Here is a 20,308-nt window from a genome sequence, read left to right as displayed (position 1 = left end):
GGCAACCACTTAGTTTCCGGTCCTTGCCACTACAAAAAGAGCTGATAACAAATATTTTTACACAAATTTCATCCTTTCTTTGATCTCCTTAGGGTTAAGGCCTAGTAGTGGTATCAGTCAGTCAAAGGGTATGAACAGTCTAGTTACTTTTTAGGCATAGTTTCCAATTGCTTTCCAGAATGACCGGACCAACCCACAGCTCCCACAGCTGCTACAATAACTGAGTATTGAGTGCTGTATTCTTTAAGGATCTCAGGGGAAACTCAGATTGGAGGCCTGTAAAATTTCAGTGCACCTAAGCAATTTGATTTAGAGCGAAGTCTGATTGCTACCATCTTGGTCTAAGATTTGTGTCTGAGGAACATAAATGTAGGCTTGCCCCTGGTTGGAGCTTTAATAGACTGCTGCTGGCCTCAGTCTGTCATCTTGCTGGAAGGCCCTGCCAGCTTAGGGTGAGAGAACTGCTGGCCTGCACTTGTAAGTTCCCTGTCCTGGTGACTCAGCCATAGACTTCAGCCTATGCCTATGTACTGAATCTGCAATGTCTTTCCAGGGGCAGACACAGCTACAACTTCTGTTATTGCTCTATGACAAGTACACAGATGTGTCATATAGCCAAGGGCTCCTTGCTGGAGCCAGTTCTAGGGTCAAAGCAGCATAGCTCCTGGCTGACCCCTATTTCTACATCCTGCATAGTATCTAGCCTTGGGCCCCTTCTGTCACAGATCTACAACGCCACACCTTTTCCTAATACAAAGCAAGAGGCTCAGCCCAGTACTCATGCTGGAATATTCTCTGTTGGTCTTTCTGGCTAAACCTCCTCCTCAGTTTCTATAAATCTCAGAGTATCTCCCTATGGTGACCTAGCCTAGAAAAATGGCCTGCTGTGATTTCTCCTCGGACTTGATCAAGTGCTCATTTGAGTTCATTATTGGAATAGTTGTGGGATGCAGCTGGACTATACTGTTTCCTCCTACTCTGCTATCTTTGCTAGTTTTTTTCTTCTTTCTTTTTAATCTTTCTTACAATGGATAGCTTCCTGGTTAGAGAAAGGGGGAAGGATATATTCAGAAAAGAATGCGATATAAAAACAAAAATATCAATAAAAATATGAAAATTTTGTTCAAAAATGATTGTGTTTATGAGTCAGAGAATGAGTACATTAGAGAATAAGTAATAAGAATAAGAGTATAAGTACAAAGTTGAAAATAAGAAAATGAAATAAACATGTTTAAGTATATATAACACTTTGCATGAAATTAATCTTTCAGCTGCTACTGCACAAACAGATCATCAGGTACTAAGCAACCTTGGGAAAAAGAATCTACTCTGCTTCATGAGTAATTTACCCTCAAGAGGAGCTGAGGTTGGCCCCGCCTGAGTGAAGGAGCAGGTCTACGAGGAATATGTGCATGAAAGTCTACAAGTATTCCTATCTGTCTTCCAAATATAGAGTAAAACATGGTTGGCAGTACGGAGGTATGCATTCTAATTAATTGCCCCCACCCAAAATGGTCTCATATTTAAATAGCAACGCTTCGCATTCCTGAAGAACTGATGTTAATTAATAATTATTATATTCTCATTTTTTGGTAATCAGAAAAATGGTTTGAATAGAAAAGACGAATGACTTCACATGGCTGAAAAGAAATCAAAATAATTAACAGTAACACAAAAAATTCACTTTGGAGATAAGCTATTTTTAGCACTTCATCCTTTCAAATATCTTAACAGATCTCAGACAAGAAAGATTGTAAATGAAAAAAAAAACCAGCATAAACAGTAAATTAAAAAAGGAAAGATGCTTGAATTTGGAAACATGAAGTAAGAACGATCTTACCTTGCATTGTCTATGACTTGGTAGAAAGTCCTAAGAAGTTGCCTGGGGTATACAGTTTTATAGTTTATAATTCATATTTAAGAGCTAGAAGGGTCCTCAGAGGTCACATAGTCCAATTCCTGTATTTTACAGACAAGGCAAATGAAGCCTAGAAAAGTGAAGCATCTTGGCTAACATTGAACAACTAACGATTGTCAGAGACTTGATTTCAACCCATGGCTTCCTGATTCCAAGCCCAGCATTCTATCCAACAGGTCACGTTTCCTGTCTCTTCATGTAAGCACACTCATTAAGGAAAAATTGGAAAATGGTGCCTTTGTAAAATAATTCGTCCTAAAGAGGAAAAAATACAACATACACACAAACTATACTAATGAGTTTAACATCAGTGGTTGAGCAGGGTTTCCCTAAACCAAGTACATCAGTAAGAAGCCCTGCATAATTGAAAGAGGCACAGGGAATCCTTCCCAGCACCTTGAAAAGTACTGAATAAACTCCATTGTCACAGGAAAGGTAGAGTTTGTTAATTTCCCATCTCTTGAAGGTGGAAGTCAATTGACTGTAAACAAGTCATCCAACCTTAAAGATTTACGATTTACCTACTACTCCTAACAAACGACATTGGTAGACAAAGTAACAAAAGAGAGAATTCAAAACCAAATCGGGTCATGGAAACATACTGTCCTTCTGATTCACGTAAAAATACCCTCTTGCCCAAATGGGTACACAATCCTAAATCAATAACCACTGAAATTAATTCTTCCCAGCCAGTAGGAAATCAGAATATCCAAGCCAAGGACTCTAGCTCCTATACTGAAATATTCATCAAGAACAGCACTGAAGTAATACTATGTGAAATTTGGCAGTGCCAGGAAACCTTTGAGAATACAGGCAGAAAATGCATCTTTGTGGGAAGCCCTTCAAATTGTCACCATGGTTCCAAATTAGAATGGCCTTGAAATATACAGAGAGGCTAACAGGTCCTACATCACACTACTCCCTCACAGGCAAAATGGATGTGGCAGCTGTCCAAAGCCTCACCTCAAATCATACAATTTCACAGGTGAGTACTGTATCAGCCATCTATATGAAACATTAAAAGCCTACAGAGATCCCTTACCCAAAGCCCAATTTAAAGACAACCCTCCTCTCCCCCCTAAAAAAAATATTCTAGCCTTTGTGAAATTTACAATGCCCCTCCACATTTTGGTGTTCAGTAGATTTTATTTTAAGAAAGAAGGGGGGAATAACTTAGCTTTTCATTATGTTAAAACATGTCAATATGTCTGCTCTCTCCCTACATGACCTCAGCCAGGAATTTTTGGAATTTGTAATAAAAGGGCTGACACACTGACCTCCTGCCATACTTGGAAAAGACATCCGGGTAGCAATTCTTAATCAAAATGAGAATTATTCTCTTGGCCTTGATCCCTGCAGCTTTTAATATCTATCTGTACACTGTATTTAATCATTGCTAGGCCCTAAGATTCCTGGCATTTTAAAACAGCTCAAATGAGATCTCCTGGAGCACTGTTTCAAATAAGGAATTTTTCTGATAATGCAGAGGCTTATTAGTTGCGAATGATGCCACTGGTTACCAATCTCCACCTCCACACCTTCCAGAACAATTCCCCTACTTCCAATTTCTTTTCATTTTAGTTAAGCTCTGCTTTAATTACGCAACTATCAGATTTTTAGATTTCAGCCCTAAATGCCTTTCTCTTTTTCTGGTTTTCTTCTCTTGTTATGCTACCTGAGCATGGTAGAATCCTCTATGGGTACTTTAATTGCTTCTACCTAGGTTTATCTGCCTTATCTAAACTGGCCAAAGACCCAAAGGTGAACTACGGCAAGGTTGGCTCTACGTTCCCCTCATAGTAATGAGCCCCTGCCCTTTTGACAGTGCTTTTCAGGACACTGTTATGGGAAATTTTTTTTCTTCTTCTTTTATTATTCAGTATTCAGTAATAGCCCTCAGTATTCAGGGCTATTCCTTCTGTAATTTTTGGTTAACTGGAAGTCTGTTTCAATATTAACCTCACCTGATCCAAACCTGTCCCTTGGGATGTAAAAATGTGCTTATGAGCCTTAAGTACCCCTCAGATAAGAAGCCAGAGGCAAAATCTCAACTGTCCCTGACTCTTTGGTGACATATAAATCCTCCTCCTCAGTCCTCTATTGTGAATCCTCTAAATGTAGTTTACTCTGTACCCTGACTTAGTTTACCTATTGATGAAATTTGTTTCCTTGGAGGATGTATAAGATTATGACTCTAAATTTGTTCAACTTTTATGCCACTGAAGGAAACATGGGATTATGGATCTATCTTCTCTTTAACTTTTATGGCCTAAAAGGAATGTACAAGTACTGCAATATGTACATGAATTCATTCCGTCACTCTGACATGATTTTTCCTAAAAGAAGCCTTGTTAGAATACTCATAGTGGTTAAGGTTATCTCTGAGGCCTGAACGTATGCTTGAGCATAATAATGAAACCTAGGTTTTTACTTCCATAATTTCTGCATTGTGGGAAATATATATTTGGCGGCATTTACCCACCACATGAACTCAGAGAGGAGATATTTCTCCTGTAGCGACTAGAACTTTACCTACATCATCCCAACTTGACTCCTCCCCTTCCCCCAGCCACCCCCACAGGGCCTTTCAAGGTGATAATTTGCTAACTTAATTAAAGGGTAAATTATTATTGGCTCATAATGAAATAATTGGTAACAGATATAAGCAGTCCACAATTGCTCAAAATGTGAAGCTCACAAAGTTGGAAGGAAAAATATTTTTGGACAGGGGACCTTTCAGTGTCCATTCAATTCCCACTACAGGGGACCATCCACATATAAAGCCACAAAACCGTAATGGGTTAAGACCACGAGGCTTTCATCCCTAAGGTGACCTACGTCCAGTAGAAGATCTTGAAATGTTACTCCGACACATTCTGAGACAAGATATGCAGAACTTATGACGTGGGTAGCTCTAAGGCTGAAAACTTTCACACGGCAACTGGATCGTCAACTTTTGTCTTAAATTTGTCTTACGTTATCTAAGCATTATATAACACTTAAATAACAGCCAACTTTGTACTAGAGAGGCATACACTGATCATACCACCTTTAAATTTTGGGCTTCTCAGCTTTGATATAAGACGCTGATAGAACATCCACCCAGAAGAATTCAATTGAACTCAACAAGCCTTTACTAAACACACATTCTATGCGCTGAGGATATAAAAGTAATTTTTAAAAAATGAAACAGTCCCTGCTTGTGAAGAACTTACATTCCACTAGGAAAACAACATGTTCACAACCCACAGAGAGTAAATCCAGAGTTCTTGGGGAAAGTGGAGGAAGTGAGGAGAGCAGTAACAATTCAGAGAATAAAATTCATATGTCCAGGATGCAAAGGTACCAGGACAACGGCGTTCCCATGTTGATCCTAACCAATGGAAGTTATTGATGCATAACTGATAGCCTTTGCCTGAAAACTTTTTTTTTACTATCACTATGAATTTAAACATAGTTAAACAAACATCAGTTAAAAATACAAATCATGATTTTCTGGTAAAATCTTAAATCCGCCCAGGACACACACATAAGGCTAGTGCACTAGAACTACTGTACAAATACAACAAAGCATGTCATCTGATGGTTAGTCTTGCAGCCTTATAATTATAAAGATAAAACTCCTGAACTTGTGGGTAAAAGATTTGGGTTCAATTCCCAGAGGCACTATTTGTAGTAGGTATGCGTATAGTTTCCCTTCTGGGCAGACCACTAAATTAGTATTCAGAAATTATATTCCTGGACATGATAGTGCCAGGTTCAAAGATGTCTATGTGTCCACATTTCTATGATTATAGTTCACAAGGACCCACTGCAGGTTTATCCTCAACAGTCAGCTGGCTGATACAAATAGTTCAAGATAAAGGTATTTACAAAAATGAAAGAGCAGGTCTGATTATGTCACCCCTTCCTCAGTAAACTCCTGTGGCTCCCTATCACCTCCAGGATCAAATAAAAAATTCTCTGTTAGGCATTCAAAGTTCTTCATCAATTGCCCTCACTCTCCCCCCACCACACACACACACACACACACACACACACACACACACACACACACACCTTTCTGTCTTCTTATACCTTAGACTTATACTCTGCAATCCAGTAGGTCTACTGACTGTCCTTCCTGCCTGGAATTCTCTCTCTCCCCAACTTTGCCTCCTGGCTTCCCTGGCTTCCTTCAGGACCCAGTAAAGATCCTGCTTTCTATAAGAAGTTCTTCCCAGTCCCCTTTAGTTCTAATGTCTTCCCTCTGTTGGTCATTTCCAATTTATCCTTTGCGTGTGGTGTGTGCATGTATGCACACATGTGTATATGTGTGTGAATGTGTATATATGTGTGAGTGTGCGTACACATGTATAGGAGTATGTGTGAGAGTGTGTATATATGTGTGTATGTGTGTGAGTGTGTGTGTTCACGTACAGATGTATGTCTTGTTCATACACGATTGTTTTCATGTTATCCTCTCAAACAGGACTTTTCCCTTTTTGTCTTTTGCCCTTTTTTGTATCCCTAGCACTTAGCACAGTGCCCAGCACATAGTAAATGCTTAATAAATGTTTACTGAATGACTGACATAGCAAGAACAGCAGCAACGTGGATACGTGTCAAGTTAACAAATGTAGAGGCTCACATGTAGAGAGCACATACGATCAATACAATGTGGCCAGGGGAGGGGGAGGAGAAGAATCGGGATGATGTAGGTAAAGTTCTAGTGGCATTTACAAACAAATCACCACCTATATCTACTCTATAACAGTAGGTGCCACAATATAAATCCAAGCAGCATATACATTAATTCCCCAATAAAAACTTTGGGAGAAAGACTAGTAACACTACCAATGAGGATACATTTAAAATTTTAGCTAATAGGAAGTCGATGTCCTAATTTCTCCAACAGGTAAGATATGTCTATTTATCATACCTGGGCCAGCTGTACTCTGCACCCCATCCCCCTCAGTTGAATTTAAAGAAGTGTGCCACTAGATGTCAAGGGGAAAATGTCCCCAGATTTCCATAAGAAAAAAATTCCCACTCATGCCACTCAAGTTACGGTTCTGCATCTAGGAAATTCAAAGTGCTATAAATAGTGTAATACAGTACTATCCAAAGTAGTCAGAGATCCTCTAAGGAGCTATGGTTGTGTTTGCAGGACTGTGATATGCTTACAGAAATAGTGATATCCCAAATTTACAGGACTCAGATTATTTCATTGCTGTCCTAAATTCCCCCCATATGGTTGGCTCCTTGGCTCTGAAAGCAACCTTCCTCAATGAGAGCAATAGATATCTTTAAAAAGCAGAATATTGTGTCAAACTGCTCATCTTTTATGTCTGGAATGCATACCAAGCTCCAATAGAAATCTCAGAAGTGATCACACCTTACCTAGGAAGGGAATGTTCTTTAACTCAAAACACAATGGAAAAGAATATTTTCTTAACAATGAAATCATAAGAGGAAGAAGTGTGTTTCTAACACAAAAGTGACAATGTTGCACCAACCTTGCCGTCTCCCAGGGTTTCCAAAACGCAGCTCTTGTTTCACGGAAAGCCATTACCTCTTACAATTTCTGTCTCCAAGAAATGAATACAGTATTTCAGCTACATTCTTCCCTGCGGGGCAGGACAGATAATGTATTATTTATATAAAAAAAAAGAATTAAAATGAAAAAGCTACCATGTTAGTAATTTAGTCTAATTTTTCATCAATGAATTTTTTTTAAAAAAATAACACGTTCAGAACAAGCAGCCTATACAAGTCTCAAGCATCTTATATACCTTCATCAATTGCCAGACATTGCACTTTGGAACTCAATGTCCTTTTGGACCATGGGCCTTGGCCAGCAAATGTATTTTATTACCCCCTACTTGAAGAAAATCACTATCCTACTCAAAGGCCCGTTTCTTGGTACTTCTAAAAGACCAGTTTTTTCTCAGTTTTTTTTTTCTACTTTAACTTCAGGTAATGGTCTGAACTGAAATCCATATTTGAGAAAAAGGAACTTGAGAGGGGAGAACCCAGAGACACTCCAGGTTCTCTTCAGAGATGTACTTAAGTGCTTCAGGTTTGAAATGTAACACCTATGGAAACTGCCTAACTGCCTTATTCTCTAGTATTCAACAAAGAAAGGAGCTCGTCTTCTTATCTCACTCCACCTTCCCACACATTCAGAAGAGCAAACATACTTCCCCAGCCTTGCCTGTGGACCTAGTTGGTACCATGTCCACATGGGAGCTCCCTTACAGCCCCAGGGAGCAGCCCTCTAAACCTAAAGATTCATTTTCTGGCTGATTTGAGTACGCAATCCACAAAAGATATGGACGAAGGGTTTTTTTTTTGTTTTTTGTTTTCCCCATCGAGGCTTTCATAAAGCATGTGTTGTGTGAATTTCCTGCAGATCAAGAGAAAATATGATATATAATATGTATCTATATATATGTGTGTGTATGTATGTATATGTGTATGTGTATGTATATCCATATGTATACATATATATATATATATATATATACACACATGTATTTGATTTTGAATATCTCTCTATATCCAAAATGTTATTTTACAAGTAAGGAAATAAGGCCTATAGATATTAAGCAACTTGTTCAAGGTCACTGTTAGTAAGTGGTAGAGTATAGAGTCAAACTCAGGTTTTTCCTTCAGATCTAGATTACCTATATCTTAAAAACAACTTTGGGAAGGAAAACTTTCGGGAAGGGGAAAGGAACAAGCATTTAAATGCCTACTATGTACCAAGCACTGTGCTAAGTACTTTACAGATATTGTTTAATTTGATTCTCACAACAACCCGTGAAGGGAAATATTATTACTATCCCCATTTCACAGATGAGGAAACTGAAGCAGACAGAGGTTAAGCAACTTGCTCGAGGTCATGCAGCTAATAAATGTCAAAGGCCAGATTTAAATTCAGAATTTCCTGACTCCAGGCCCAGTACTCTAACCACTGTGCCACCTACACTAATACACACTAATAATTAGAGAAATACAAATTAGAGAAACTGATGTTCAGCCTCACATCCAGCAGATTGGCAAAGATGACAAAAAAGGCAAATGACAACTGGTAGAGGGGCTGCAGGAGAACAGGCCCAGTAATGTACTTACTATGTGTACCACTCTCTGGCACTCTGTGTATAACCTGTCTCCCTAAGCAGACTGTAAGGTCCTCAAGGGCAAGGACTTATACCACATTTTATCCCCAGAGGCCAGCACAGAGCCCTTCATATAGGAGGTAGTCAATCAAAGTGAATGAAGTAGTGATGGTATAGCAGCAATCAAGTAATAGCATCATTTTGGGGTATTTAAAAATATCAGAAAGTGAAAGAGACCACATTTTGTACATAAAAGTAACATCCTTAAAGCCAAACAACAGACTGTTTATTCTGTATGTGAATTGTGCAAAATATGTTTTATGAAAGAAGAATGACTAGGTTGTCATGGAAATTATTCTAATTTGAGACTGACTGGATCAACAGATATTTTATTTCTGAAGTTGCCATGTCTCCAACAATCCCTTAAGAATGTACAGGTTCACATTGCATGAAAAGTAATAGATTTGGCTCTGAATCTTAGTAATTGGCAAGAGAAATGAGTCCAAAGTGAGTCATTTCATTTTCTAATATTAAAATGAAAACCTACATTTTTATAAACAGTTCATTTTGCTTTGAAAAATCAATGGTTCTATGTGACCAAAAAGGCAGAACTAGAAATTTTCTCTAATCCTCATGACCTTTCAAACTGCTCCAAAATAGAAATTATATACAAGAGATAAAGAAATTTTTGTTGTCTCCATGGTATAAGACATCAGGAACCCTACTGAGATAATGAACCAATGAATTAACGACAACAAAAAAAGGCTAACTCAGAACCCCCACCAGGCATCACACTCTGGGAGGGCTCCTCAAACTCTGAGATTGCAAAATAAGTCAACTCTGCTCCCCTAGAACCTGTACCACAGAAAGTGGGGAACATGTTCTATGTGAAGAGCATTGTACTGCAGTGTGGCAATGTGCTGGGATGGAACAGTATTCAGCCAGAGTACTGAGGAACAAAGGAAAATGCAGCAGGGTGCAACACATGTAGAAGGGGCTTCAACAGACCTGAAAGAAAGGGAACTGGCATTCAGCCAAGGCCAGTTCAGCCCACCCTAAGTCACATGGGGCAGAGATCATGAAGAGAACTCTTTCTAAAAGTACACAAAGAAACAAGGATAAGAAGTTAAAATCAAAGACAAGTGATAATGGAGAAATAGGCCGGAAACACCATGGGCTAACCCTCACAACATTCTACCTACAGGTGAATCAATGTTTTTTTTTAATGGGATTAAACCGCGGAATGATAGAGCACATGAAAGGGGAGAGGAGAAAAAGAAGAGAGAAGGGAATATATATGCTGTACACTAATCAAGTCAAAGGGAAAGGGAAAATAACTCCTATGATGTCTCAGCAAGAAGGGGCCTTACACAAGAAGACACAAAGCTATCACTCTTTGCAGATAACATGATGATATACTTAGAGAATCCTAGAGAATCAAGCAAAAAACTACTTGAAATAATAAACAACTTTAGCAAAGTTGCAGGCTATAAAATAAACCCACATAAATCATCGGCATTTCTATATATTACCAACAAAGCCCAACAGCAAGAGATAGAAAGAGAAATTCCATTTAAACTTACTGTAGACATTATAAAATATTTAGGACTCTGCCTCCCGAAACAAACCCAGGAACTCTATGAACACGATTACAAAATGCTTTTCACACAAATAAAGTCAGATCTAAATAATTGGGAAAACATCAGTTGCTCATGGGTAGGCTGAGCTAAAATAATAAAAATGACAATTCTACCAAAGCTAATTTACTTATTCAGTGCCATACCAATCAAACTACCAAAAAATTATTTTATAGAGTTAGAAAAAATAATAACAAGATTCATTTGGAAGAACAAATGGTCCAGAATATCAAGAGAACTAATGAAAAGAAATGCAGGGGAAGGAGACCTAGCAATTCCAGATCTCAAATTGTATCATAAAGCAGCAATCATCAAAACTGCTTGGTACTGGCTAAGAAACAGAGTGGTGGATCAGTGGAATAGGTTCAATATGCAAGACACAGCAGGCAATGACTATAGTAATCTGTTATTTGATAAACCCAAAGACCCCAGCTTCTGGGATAAGAACCCACTCTTTGAAAAAAACTGCTGGGAAAACTGGAAAAGAGTATGGCAGAAACTAGGCATAGACCAAAATCTCAAACCATATACCAAAACAAAATCAAAATGGGTTCATGATTTAGATATAAAGGCTGATACTATAAGCAAACTGGGCGAGCAAGGAATAGTTTACCTATCAGATCTATGGAGAACAGAAGAATTCATGACCAAAAAGGAGATATAGAACATTACGAAAAGCAAAATGGATAATTTTGATTACATTAAATTGAAAAGTTTTTGCACAAACAAAGCCAATGCAACTAAGATTACAAGGAAGATAGAGAATTGGGAAAGAAGTTTTACAGCCAGTCTCTCTGATAAGGGCCTCATTTCTAAAATATATAGAGAATGAAGTCAAATTTATAAGAATACAAACCATTCCCCCATTGATAAATAGTCAAAGGATATGAACAGACAGTTCTCAGATGAAGAAATTAAAGCCATCTATAGCCATATGAAAAAATGCTCTAAATCACTATTGATTAGAGAAATGCAAATCAGAACAACTCTGAGGTACCACATCACACCTATCAGAATGGCCAACATGACAAAACAGGAAAATGATAAATGTTGGAGAAGATGTGGGAAAATTGGAACACTAATGCATTGTTGGTGGAGTTGTGAAATGATCCAACCATTTTGGAGAGCAATTTGGAACTATGCCCAAAGAGCTATAAAAATGTGCATACCCTTTGACCCAGCAATACTACCTCTAGGGCTATATCTCAAAGAGATCACACAAATGGGAAAAGGATCCACAAGTACAAAAATATTCATAGCAGCTCTTTTTGTGGTGGCAAAGAATTGGAAATTGAGAGGATACCCATCCATTGGGGAATGGCTGAGCGAGTTGTGGTATATGAATGTGATGGAATACTATTGTTCTATAAGAAATGATGAACAGGCTGACTTCAGAAAAACCTGGAAGGACTTGTATGGTCTGATGCTGAGTGAAGTGAGCAGAACCAAGAGAATGTTGTACACAATAACAGTCACGTTGTGCAATGACTAATAGTGATAAACTTAACTCTTCCCAACAATACAAGGATCTAAGACATCTCCAGAGGCCTTGTGATAGAAAATGCTATCCACATCCAAAGAAAGAACTATGGAAGTTGAATTGCTATTTTTTTTCTCTTCTGTTGAGTTTTGTTTCCTCTTTCTGATGGTTCCTCTTATTGGTTCTAATTCTTACTTACAACATCACTAATGTGAAAATATGTTTAATAGGCATGTAAATGTATAGCCTATGTCAGATTATGCGCCGTCTTGGGGAGGGTGGTGGGGAAGAAAGGGGAAAAATTTTTAAACACAAAAGCATATGGAAGTAGTTACTGATAAATCAAAATAAATTAATAAAAAATTTTTAAAAAAGAAGGGGCCTTATGGAAGAATGCATGAGATGGAAAAGGGAGAGACTGAAAAAGGGGGAAAGAATAGGAGAAATATTGATTCAGTGATGGGAGGAAGTTCCACTAAAGAAAGATATATAATGGGAGATTAGGAACTTAAAATGGGTATAATCTTCAAGGATTTGGAGCTCAGAGAGCCCACTATCTGTGAGAAAATGTTGTCCTCCCATGGACAGCATCTTACCTCAAGGGAAGAGCTCCTAGGGGCAAGTGACACCCGAAAAGAGTGAGAGGATGGGGAGAATTTATGGAAAATGGAGGAAAATTATCATGGAGAGGGCAAAAGATAGTAATAAACTGAATGATCAGGGACATAGGAAAATTCTCTCTTGAAGAAATTGGTACGTTTCAGGGTGTGGCCCAACAGAAATGGGTGGGGGGGGATCTACAAGGCAATAATAAAGAAACTATTTAGAAAATAGAATTCAAAATAGGTACCATGGAAGCTTTAATTTCATGAAGAATACAAAAACTAAAGAAGGAATATATAAGTATAAGGGACATGCATCAAAGAACAAAAATCTAAAATGGAAAGAGAAGAGAAATAAGGAAAAATGTGGGGGAAATCATTTTTAGGGGAAAAAAAGTGCAGAAAGTGAAACAAAAAAAACTAAAAAAAGTTGAAGGACAGGAAGGAAAGGGAATTTTACTTAACTATTTAGCTGAGAGAAAAAGGAGGGTGAAGAATTAAATAATAGAAAAGAAAGAAGGAAGGAGTTAATATATTAAACAAAATTAGGGAAATGGGTGACAAACTGGTTGGGAGTGGGCTTGAAAGTAAGGGGAAGAGAGCCAGTGGAATAGGGTTGCCTTGAAGTAGATTAAGCAAAAATAATGGAAGAGATAAGTACTGTCTTTACAGAGGAAGGGGAGGAGAAATCCTCATTCAAAAAAACAATATTAGAGATGTAAGAAAATTATAAACTTAATTCTCATAACTTTAAAGGTGAATGGATTAAGCAATCCAATAAAGTGAAAAAAAAAAATAGTGACAGACTGGATAAGAAAACAAAACCCTACAATCTTTTGCTTATAAGAAACTCATCTAAAAATAGACATTCACAGAGCAAAAATGAGGGGCTAGAACAAAATTGACTATGCATCAGGTGAATGCAAAAAAGCAGCAACTGCAATCATGCAATGAGACAAAGCAAAAACAGTAATTCACAACACAAAAAAGAGATAAATAAAGAAACTACATTATGCTGAAAGGAACAACGCACCAATATCAATATTAAACTTACAGGCTCTATATACCTTAGCGTCTACATTTATAAAGGAAAAATTAAGTGAATTATGAGAAGGCATAGGCAATTATGAAATTGTAGTAAGAGATTTTAATGTTTTCTGCATTTTGGGAAAAAAATCAAACACAAAGATAAACACAAGGGAAAATACAGAATTGAATAAATTACTGGAGAAATAAGAGGTACATATGGAATCTTCTAAATGGGACTGCTGAAGAATGAAAATATTTCTCAGTATCACACTGAACTTTTTCAAAAACTGATCATGTAATAGAGCATAAAAATATTTAAGATAAGTATTAAAAAGCAGAAATAATCAGGTTCTTTACAAACAAGATCAAATTATCAATCATTTCAGTAAGTACAAATAAATGACACAGACAGAAATGGAGATTTAACAATGAAATCCTAAATAATGAATGGATAAAAAAATACAAATAATTAATAATTTTGTGAAGGAAAATGATAATTATGAAACACCACACCAAAATTTCTGGGATGCAGCTAAAGCAATTCTCAGATGAAAATTTATATCCCTAAAAACACAAATAACAAAACACAAAAGAAAGGATTAGTGAACTGAATATTCATTTTTTAAAAGAAGAAAGCCAACAAATAAACAAATCCAAAATAAAGTTTTTTCATACTCTTTGGAAAGACTAATAAAATTTAATAAACCTTTAACTAGCCTGATTAAATAAAAGAGGGAGGACAACTAAATCAATAAAACAACATGAACAAGGTAACACCACAACAAATCCAGAAAATAATAGAAAGAATTATCAGAGCCTACTGAGTACAGTTATATGATAACAAAACAGAGAACACAGAGGAAATAGATAAATGTTTTCAAAAATAGAAAATACTCAAATTTATAGGAGATAAAATAGAGATCTTAAATAATCCAGCATCAGAAAAAGGCTACCAGTAACTGTAAAGAAAATACTAAAGGGAAAAACTCCTAGTCCTAACAGATTTTCTGGAGAATTGTATCACACATTTTTTTAAAAAAATTTAATACAAGTGCTACATAAATTATTCTCAAATATTGAAAAAGTATTATAATAGATTCATTTTATGAGACAAATATAATTCTCACATGTAAAACAAGGAAAGATAAAGCACAGGAGAACAATAGAGCATTATTATTAATAAAGGTAGATTCAAAAATTATAAGCAAAATCCTGTCAAACAGACAAGAGCAATTCATCCAAGAAATCATTCATTACGAGTAAGTTGGATTTATACCAGGAGTACATGGATTTTGTTCAACTTCAGGAAACCCATACAAGAATAGGCATAGAGGAGCCTTTTTTAATATCATAAAAAGTATCTACTTAAAACCAAGAGTAAGCATCATACAAAATGGGGATATACTACAACCTTTTTAGCAAGGATGCTAACTCTCCCCTCTATTATTTGATACAGTTCCAGAAATGCTAGTAATAACAATAAGACAAGAGAAAGAAATTAAAGGTCTAAAGATAGATAATAAGAAGATAAAACTATCCCTATTTGATGAAGATAAGATGATCTACTCAGAAAATCCTAGGGAATCAGAAAGAACACTAATTGAGGTGATAAATTTAGCAAAGTTACAGGCTACAAAATAAACCATCAAAAATCAATAGCATTTCTATATAATAATAACAAAATCTAAGAGGCAATAGTATAAAGGGAAATTCTATTCCAAATAATTACAAAATGCATTAAATATTTGGGCACAAATCTACCAAAGCACACAAAACATCTGTATAGAATCAACTACAAAACACTCCTTAAAGAAATAATTAGCAACTTAAATCAATGAAGAAATATTCAGTTCAAGGCAAGATAAGTCATTGGCCAATGTTTACCTTCAGACTTTCATGGAAACAGACTAAAACCCTGGGAACAGTAGTGTCTCCTAAGCCTTTGGACCTGCATTCAGTCCAGCCCATGGATATCACTGATGGAAGAAATAACTGTGGAAAAAAAGGCCAGCCATCCATACAACTGCCAGGCAAGCTCACCTAGATGATGATGCAAGACTCTACAAGGAAGGGAGAGAGAAGGAGCATGTTCCAGGCAAGTTAAGCTACCACCACCACCTTGACCAACATCTCTTCTCATACCCTGATAGGGCCAGCCCACAACCTTGAACTGAAGAGTTCTGGGAATAGTATATTAAATAATGGGAAAACTGGAAAGCATTACAGCAGAAATTAAGCTTAGAACAACCTCTTATACTATATTCACAATAAATTCTAAATGGATATATGAACTTTTTATTAAAGATCATACCATCAGAAAAACATCAGAAGAGAGACCATATATCTTTCACAACTATCATATACCTTTCACAAATATGAGATCTATTCTTACCCAAACAAGAGATAGAAGAAATCACCAAAAAATAGCTAATTTGTATTATATGAAACTGAAAAGCTTCTGAACATAATAATGCACCAAAGAAGGGAAGTAGTCAGATGATGAAAAACAACTACAACAACAACAAAAACTTTGTACCAAATTTCTCTGACACTGCCACCATCCTGCTATTTGGTCTTCCTGTCTCAAGTTTCTCTCCACTCCACTCCATCCTCCACTGGGCTATCAAAGTGACCTTTCTAAAGTGTAGGTCTGACAATATCATACCCACCCTGCCCCATTCAATAAACTTTAGTAGCTCCCTATCGCTTGCAATATCAAATATAAAATCTCGTTCGGCATTCGAAGTCCTTCAACCTGCATAACCCTCGTTCCTTTCCAGTCTTCTTGCATCTTACTTCCCCCATGGTCACTGTGACACAGTGACACTGGCCTCCTTGCTATTACATGAACAAGATACCCATTTCCTGACTCTGGACTTTTTCTTTTTCTTTTTTTTTTTGTTTTGTTTTTTTGGTAAGGCAATTGGAGTTAAGTGACTTGCCCAGAGTCATACAGCTAGTGAATATTATGTATCTGAGGCCAGATTTGAACTCAGATCCTCCTGACTCCAGGGTCAGTGTTCTATCTACTGCACCACCTAGCTGTCCCTGACTCTGGACTTTTTCACTGGCTGTTCCTCATACCTGGAATGCTCTCCTTTGTCATCTTCACCTCCTGTCTTCCCTGGCTTTCTTCAAGTCTCAACTAAAATTCCACCTCCTGGGGCAGCTAGGTGGCACAGTAGATAGAGCACCGGCCCTGGATTCAGGAGGACCTGAGTTCAAATTTGGCCTCAGACACATAACACTTACTAGCTGTGTGACTCTGGGCAAGTCACTTAACCCCACTGCCTAACCGAAACAAACAAACAAAAAAAAAAAAACAAATAAAATTCCACCTTCTACAGGAAGTCTTTCCTGATCTTCCTTACTCATCTTCTATACACCTAGTTTTGCACATAGTTATTTGCATGTTGTCTCTCCCGTTATACTGAGATCTCCTTGAGAGCAGAGGCTTTTGCCTTTCTTCATATCATCAGTACTTAGCACAGTGCCTGGCACATAGAAGGTACTTAATAAATGCATATTGTTTTCAATATCAATAATTATTATTATAGGTAATATTTCTATAGTGCTTCAAGGTTTACAGAGCACTTTACATACATTATCTCATTTGATCCTCACAACTACCCTGTGGGGTATGTCCTATTATTATTCCTAACTTTACATCATCTGAGGCAGGGCCAGAATTTAGGTCTTCCTGATACCAAATCCAGTACTGTATCCACTATACCATCTACATGCCTCATAATGAAAGGAAGACAGCACCAGGGTACTGAGATATACAAGTGGTCAAAATGAGAAAGAAAGAACCAAGTATCCAGGGTCCAGTTGAAAGGAAAAAAGTTCAAAGGAGAGCCATAATTAGCAGTTTTGGCACCCAGGACAAGCACCATTAAAGGTACTCTCAAATCAACTTTCTAAGACAAATTTGGTTGGAGATGGGGAGAGACCTCAGACCTCAGAACACTGACCCATGCTAGGAAGACTGAGACCTAAGGACAATAGTCCTGTAAACAGAAACCCTGGGGCAAAGCAAGACTGTTCCTACCAAGGCCATGAGGAGGGGGTAGGGATAACTGATAGTAAGGTCAAGCTGAGGACATGCTTACCTGGGATCCAGTCACGGCAAGTGAGAATGGATGGGGGTAGGGGTTAGAGTATACTATGGGGCCATCTGATAGCTTCATATTTTAGCTAATTAAAGCTAAACTCAGTTGTTTGCAGCTACTAGGATATAAGTGCTTGTAACACTCTTCAAATTCTGTTATCCTTTGGCAAATCTCAGATCTTCTTCCTTAGTTAAGACTCTTACGCAGATATAATCCAACTTTGCTAGGAACCAACAAAAAATACGGTAGTTTTATCCTCACCAGGAAACAATAAGCAGAATGCTATTGACCCCCTACCCCACTCCAGAAGGCAACTGGGAATTTGCCTAAACCTTTAATGCTTTTCAAGGGGAAGGGTGTTTTAGGGACTTTTGAATTCAAATGTTTAGATATATATGTGTGTGTGTGTGTGTGTGTGTGTGTGTATGTATATGCATGTATATATGTATGTATATATGTATGTATATGAACTTCCAAGAGTTCCTACATCGATCTTTGAGTGTATGGTCTTGAACATTTCTGTTCGAGTCGAGATAGAAACTAAATCAACGACTAAAATAAACCTAGTCCGTATTGTACCAGTATTGGGAGCCTGTGTATGAAATTCTAGTAATCAATGGTATCTACAATCCTTGCTTCTCAAACAGAAGCCTGCATGGTATAATGGAAAGAGTGATGGATTTAGAGTCAGTGGACTTGGGTTTGAATTATGGCTGTAAATACTACATGCAGCTAGATGGCACAGTGGATAGAGAGTCAGAAGGACCAGAGTTCAAATCAGGCCTCAAACACGTACTAGCTGTATGACTCTGGCCAAGTCACTCAACTTCTGTTTGCCTCAGTTAACCTCATCTATAAAATGAGGATTATAAAAGTACCTCCCTTCCAGGGTTGTTGTGAGGATCAAATGAGATAATATATGTAAAGCACCTAGCACTGTGCCTGGTACGTCATTGTTTGTTGTTGTTTGTCATTCGTTCTCAAAGAGGACCATGACACCAGGAAGGTGATGCCATGATTTGCAAGTGAATTGGATTTAAGTGTGGGAGGGCTGTGCAGAGTCACCAGCTTCACTCTCTCCTCTGGAGCCATGTGGGCTCAGTGGCCAGATATAGATCAGGACAACTGGAGATGGGCCCCCCCTCCCGGTGCATAATAGGTGCTTAACAAATGTATGTTTCCTTCTACCCTTACTGTGTGACTTTGAACAAGTCATTTAACCTCTCTGAATATCAGCTTCCACCTCTATGAAATGAGATGTTTGGACTAGAGACCTCTAAGTTCCCTTCTAACTGTGATATTCTATGATCCTTTACCACTTTCTCACAACTGAATTAGGGCACACACAGCTCTTTCTTCTACTTCCATATTACACATTCATAAACAAGATCCCTGGAGTCAAAGTGAACAGTGTTAAAGAAAATCTCAATGGCAAAATTGAGTCTTCACATCATTTCTTTAAAACTACCTCCTGAGCAGCCCACTGGTGAGAGATAGTTAAATTGCAATTCATATATAGCACAACAGGATTTCAGCAATCTCATTTTATTTCCTTTCAAATGTTAACTTAAAATAAATGCATATAGCCCAGGAATCTAAAAATCAATCAATGTGCATTCATTAAATGCCTACTGTATGCCAGGCACTGAGGATAAAAGGGAAAAAAGGAACTTTTCCTGCCCTTAAGGAGCTTATGTTCTGTCAGAGGGAGACAACAATACAAATATAAAGGCATACAAAATGCATTAAAAATAAACCCTAGTGTAAAAGTGTGCCCCGTGTTGACTTCAGCAACGTTAGAGGTCATGACAGACAAGAAAATCAAAAGGTAAAGTTATTTCAGGTGTGAATGAAGCATTCCACACCTTAGAAGAGATTCTAAGGCTTTGAGTAACTCAATTTTATATGAGAAAAATAGCAGAGACAATGAATTTGTCCCAAGGCACAGGTTGGATCCACAGCCTTGTTCCCAGCCCCTCATCTGCATTAGACCCAGCAGGAATAGGGGAATGTGAGTGCATAGACACCATAAGATAGGGTGAAGTCCCTCACTGAAGGAACCCATCTCTAAACTATGAAGAATTGCCCAATAGGAGAAACTATATCTGTCCTACCCCTTGCCTGGGAGATGACAATCTTCAGAGCCAAGACCCTAGCAGAACAGAACTGGAGAGACTTCTGCCAATTCTAGGTAAAGAATCTTTACCCTTGTTGAAAGCACATAGATGCACACCAGCTGAAGAGAGCACTGTAACACTCAGCTGCAAGAGCATAGTAGCACCCAGCCAAACCTCAGGCTGGAGATGGTGGAGACTGGATGCCTCATTACCATTCTCTCTCCTTCAATCTCTATGTGTCTTCATGGGAAGATATACTCCAGTGTTTAGGGGAAAAGGTTTTGTAATTACTATTCTTGATATGTCCTTT

The 20,308-nt window shown here is 37.7% G+C and overlaps 1 pseudogene; it reads left to right on the top strand.

The window, feature by feature from the left end:
* Positions 1-2,852: 2,852 nt before the first annotated feature.
* Positions 2,853-20,308, top strand: part of LOC114028938 — a 60,461-nt pseudogene continuing 43,005 nt past the window's right edge.

Source organism: Vombatus ursinus, unplaced genomic scaffold (assembly GCF_900497805.2).
Source record: "Vombatus ursinus unplaced genomic scaffold, bare-nosed wombat genome assembly UNPS02014903.1, whole genome shotgun sequence".
Taxonomy (NCBI): Eukaryota; Metazoa; Chordata; class Mammalia; order Diprotodontia; family Vombatidae; genus Vombatus; species Vombatus ursinus.
This window is presented reverse-complemented; position numbering and strand designations above follow the sequence as displayed.